The sequence below is a fragment of the Chroicocephalus ridibundus genome, chromosome 1 (assembly GCF_963924245.1).
Source record: "Chroicocephalus ridibundus chromosome 1, bChrRid1.1, whole genome shotgun sequence".
In the NCBI taxonomy this organism is placed as follows: domain Eukaryota; kingdom Metazoa; phylum Chordata; class Aves; order Charadriiformes; family Laridae; genus Chroicocephalus; species Chroicocephalus ridibundus.
The window spans coordinates 94,260,210-94,265,753 of NC_086284.1; positions in this window are offsets into that span (position 1 = coordinate 94,260,210).

The window sequence follows — 5,544 nt, forward strand, 5'->3', positions numbered from 1 at the left end:
TTTGCAGACACCTGGAACTTCATAGCTGTGAAAAAAAAAATAAATCCATTGAAGTCAGGGAAACTGCCAGCAATATACAGATGCGCTAAATGAGCCTAGTTTTATAGAGCCAAAATAAATATTTTTCAGCCATACTGTTTTGAAACAGGTTTTACTTAAAAGTCATCAGGACTGAGATTCCTAAATCATTAAAAGAACGAGAAGTTAAAAAATTACAAAACCTAGGACAAAGGCAAGAAATACCTAAAGCAAACAGTAAAATTGATGGAGCAATTAAAGCTTTCCTCCTATGCCAAATTATAGGCCAAGTTGATAGAATAAGACCTTGTTTGTAATATGGAAAAATGGGCACCCTGGAGCAAAGACAATTGATTTTAGTCAGTTAATTGGAGCTAATATTCCCATATAGCATTTTTTTGTTTCCTCATATTTCTTCATGAAAAGATTCCGGAGCTAAAAATCTTCATACAGCATATCAAATTCAACTTTAGTAGGTATTGCCTGAGAATGGATGACTTGAGAAACATTTACCTCACATATGAATGAAGCTCGGCAAAACTTTTGTTCATTAAAAGCTCAATTAATTTAGTAAATTATGACTTTGCTTCAAAAGCACAACTACTTGTACTGGAATGAACAAGTTGGCAATTAAATCCTTACACCTTTGTCAATACAACGGTAGATTATGTTTTAGTTTTCTAACAAAGCAATACTTTCAATAAATGTGGAAAAAATCATACTAAGTACTATGAGCATAAAATAATTCTGGAGAAAATTAGTTAATAAGTAATTGTCAAAGCTAATTTTTTTTCCTGAACATGAACTCCACATATATTTCTAGTTACAAAAAGACAGCTGATTTGTACCGAAGCTTGAAAATATTAAAAGGAAGTGTCATTTGATGACGCAACTTCCTTTCATATCTAAGATACGACAATTTCCTATTGGAAAAGACTAAACCATGCCGATTTCCCAAAACACTTTGCTAGAACTGGAGGTATGGCAAATGTGAAGCAATTTTCATATTAAAAGACAGACCATGGAAACGGGGCAGGGAGGGGGCACTTACATCCCTCCTCCTTCACCTTTTCCACACTGACATCACTTTCTGAGCTTCTCAAAGAGAAAAGAACACATAAAAAATGTCATCAAGGAAGCCAACATGACTAGCTGTCAAACTAAAGAGCAACTATCATGTGAATTATGGTCTCTAGCTAAATCTCTACCACCAACCATGAACAGCCAAACAACCAACTGAGTAACAGATACAGAGAGGGGAAAAATCTAAGCGCAGTTTGTTTTTCTGCTTGTTTTTCCTATCTATGTGCATATGGGAACCACCTTTTTAGTAATTTCCTAAAAGAAAGCACCAAATTGCGAGTGCTAAGGTAGACTCCGTGCCATATTTAGTGCATTCAAATGACAGAAGCAAAGATGTATGGGTTGTCACTAGCTGATAATTTGTTCAAGAGAAAGCTGAACACGAGAACATCTGCTGTCTAGAAACTGGCATCAGTCGGTGAACCTTGCAGACATGCAAGGACATGCAAATGACTGAGAAGGCAAAGGGAGAAAAATTATGGTGAGAACTGGCACCACTTCACAGCACTGACATTGCAAATTTTAGGGTAAGGAACATCGGTCTGCTGCAGCAGCCAAACAGATCCATTTTTCTCCATTTGGATAAAGACACCCCAAAATGGCCAGATTCCCATGGGAAATGGGTAATGGTTGTTGGCGTCCTGGAGAAGTTGGCAAGTCTCAGGCCAGATGCACAGTGTCACCTGCTGCTTCTTTCATTTTTCTTCACAATATCTGGTCATAGGAGATCCAGCCAACATTACTACTACCATTATGCAGGCATTGCTGGAAAAAGGATGTGTGCTTAGCAGGTGAGAACAGCTCTTGTGCCGTGTTCAACTCAAACCCATGAAACAGACTCCTTGCTTTGGAATAATTTCTGTGCAACTTGTGGCTCATTTCAAGTCCATGTGAACACCTCAATCATAATAGCCCACCTTCACAAATTAAATAGTGTTTTTCCAAGTTTTATAATATTCCCAAGCTCTTTACTAACCACAGCCAACAGTAATTGAAAAAGCAGATGCAGTGTTTTGGGGAAGGTAAAACTGAAATATCTCTTGATACTAAATAATGTAACTTGACATGTTACAGTTTGAACGATTCAGTGCTATAATAGAAGTCTGATGTTAAGAGGGGGAAAAGTTTTCTCTTCCTTCACCCCCACTAGACCGGATTGCCAGTCTTGCTCTTGTTTTGTGCCCCTAATGACTTAAGCAGGGCAGGAGGGCAGGTGAACAAAAGAATGAGGTATCTGCAGCAGATAAAACTTGGCTTGTAGCACAATTTCAGGCCTAAGTGAATTATTTATCAGTGACTCAGCACGTCTCTTCTATGAGAAGGAATAGTGCAGCAATTACAATGGGTACTTTTGCATCCAGGAAAAAATACATAACAAAGTTACCAGTTACCTCCAAAGCTATAAATAATGTCTGCAAACGAACATCTACTGTCAGTGTTCCTTGAAGATGTTTTTAGATGGCTTGTACTATCCCATTTAATCTGAAATGTATTGTCTTCCAGTCAAGAATACAAAAGGGTTAATAGCTTTAGCTTCCCTTAAGCTTCCTGATGTCCTATTTGCATTTCTGGATAAGGGTAAATCAGGGTAGGAATATCCCATATACTGATTAGTGTGTTGTAGAAATAGTATGAATAATCCCAAAATAAAAGTTACTTTGAATTTTGCTTTCCTTTCCCCCCAAATACCGAGGCTGTTGGAACACAGGGCAGCATAGAGGGATACAGATACCCCAGCACAAGTCATTCTTTTTCTATGTTAAAATGGAAAGTCTTATTGTTAAAAATTACGGAGGCTTTTAGCCATGGATCATACATGCTTTTATGTTCTATTACCAAATAAAATTTTTCCCTAGGTACTCAGATACAGTCCTTGGCCTTCCAGACCTAGAATTTATATGAAGTTTCCTTTAAAATGAGCAAAGCTTCTTCTGTTATATCATTTGCTTCAAAAGCAAAGCAAAAAAGATTAAGGCATTGGCTTTGTATTTTTCAATCATATGACACAGGTATGGGTCAGTTAAATGGGGGGTCCAAGAGCCTTTCATGCTACAGAATGGCAGATAAGGAACTTGCCTACGCTTAGACCAGTTTGCATAATGGTAGTATTTTTCCATGGGACAGGTAGTCAAGCAATAACTAGGTTATTAATCTAGTTAATAATCCGTTTCTGCTGTCTTACCTCAGCAGGTGTTCAGATGAATTCACACAGTGGTCCAAAAAGAAATGGGCCATATTCAGGAGCATTTGCTGAAGGGATCCTGAAGTTATTTGAAATACTGATTAACAACGCTTAACAAATAACCCTGTGCTTACAGGCTGAAGGGCCTTCACTCCCTTCACTGGGATGGTGGATGTACCTGAAACTGCCCTCACAGCCACGAGTGCAGCTAACTAACACTGCTGCTGGTCTCCCATGAGCCCCAGTAGCGTGGAGCTTGGCACTGGCTGCTAAATCTGCGTGGAAAAAAGTGTTACATCAGGCAGCAATAAACCTCGTGTTGTCAGGGCTAGGACTATTACTGCATCTGATCAACTCATTTAAACTGTTGTGATTGTAATGTACACATGCCTTTGTTTTTTCACCGTACTCAGCAATCCAAGATCAAAAATTATGCAGTCAGGAGCAAGAAAATTCCAGCAGTGCTTCTGACCACACACCGTGATCCCAAACTGACCGTTTGACCAGCATGGACAGACAGAAAATTCACCCAAAAGAGCCCGATGATGGTTGGTGCTCTGAGCAAGACTGAGATATTTTATATTTCCACCTAGGCTCTGACACCAGCTGCAGACATGCAAAACAAGCTCCTGTTCACAGGCAAGAAAATGACAAAGAGAAAAATGTAGCATAGGGAGGTGCCCACATCCTCTGTCACCATTCAAGAACAGCACTTCCTTGCGATAGGTTATACAAACATATAGGAAAAGAACACATCTTTTTCCTGAAAAGTTTATGACCTAAAAATCCAAGACAAAGATTTGAAGTGAAGTGATTTTACACAAGGAAGTAGTAATAGTGTTGTTCCCAACATATTTTAAGCTTGTTTTTGTTATAGACCTGAGGAAACATTTGTATACCCATAGCTTGCTCCTTTTGTGGTCTAATAAAATCTATTTTTGTACATATATGTAGACTTTTCCATATAACCCTTGCTGTAATCAAACAGCTAAAACAATCCAGTAAGGTCAGGCAGGGATCAAAAACTCTTTTGGCTTGCAATCTAACAGCATTTCCATAGCTTCCCATATTAATCAAGTGTTTTTTAAGACCCTGGACAGATACTACCAGGGGATGAATTTATACCGTGACTTTGACCTCTTTTTCCAACAAAACCAACCATTCAAGGGACTCTGGGTGTAGCAGCAGGGGTTGTTTACAAGTGTTAGTATCTGAATTGTAGTGAATTATATGCCTAAATCTACCTAAAATAGAAGTCAACTGTGGACATAAAAGAAAGCAGAGCCAAGCTCTCATATAAGAAACAAATACATTAGTACGACACGCTCAAAGCAGCCAGTGATTACGTGTTTTCAGCCTGGACTTTCTCTCCCTGCTGCAGCACATGGTGGTCCCGCAGCTACTGTAGTGACGGAGGTTGTGTAGGCACACTTCAAACTAGACAATCTGGGCACTTGTTGGCATCGTAACCACAGCAATACAGAGTTCAGCATGCACTAATCTCCTTAGCATTTACTCGGCTTCTCAGGTGGGTTTTACAGCAAACTGTGCTCCTCGATCTAGAAGCACAGAGCTATCAGCAGCAGGGAAACTAGTTTAAAGCTAGCTTAGCTATATCTCCTTGTACTGTCGTCATTGCTTCAGAGAGGTAACTTGAGACAAGCCTGACTGCAGGTGTTCAGCAAAGTGCTGTGAAAATCAGAGACCTTTCAGGAGCTCCACATCAGCTCTCAAAAAACTCTAGTGTTGCAAAAAAAAACTAGTTAGGGCCCCAGTAAGCAAGAAACATATACAGGGAAATTGCTAGTGGGATTTTGTGGGATTTGTTTAAAGCACAACAGTACCAAACCCCACAATTGTTGTGTGTGACAACGATAAATTAACAGCAACAGAAGAGTTGAACCATCCAGGCAGAAACTATGACATACTACAGTAATTGCAAGGATTAAATCACTGTATCAATAACTTTATGGATTACTTTGCACAGCCTAAAGAAGAATTAGAACAATAGGGAGAAGTCACTGCATTTGCTTTTGAGTAATACTTGGGAATAGAGCTGGTGAGGCAGGCACCCATAATTAGGCCAGCTCTCTAATTATGAGCCCATTAAGCCTTGCTAGCAACAGTACAAGACTGATAATCTAACACAGTGAATTTTGCAAGAATTGCTGGATAAAAATCAAATTAAGACAATCAATGGTGAAAAGTGGATTCCCAGGGAAAATAGTTTTTTGGGCTGTTTTTTTCATCGATGTTTTTTA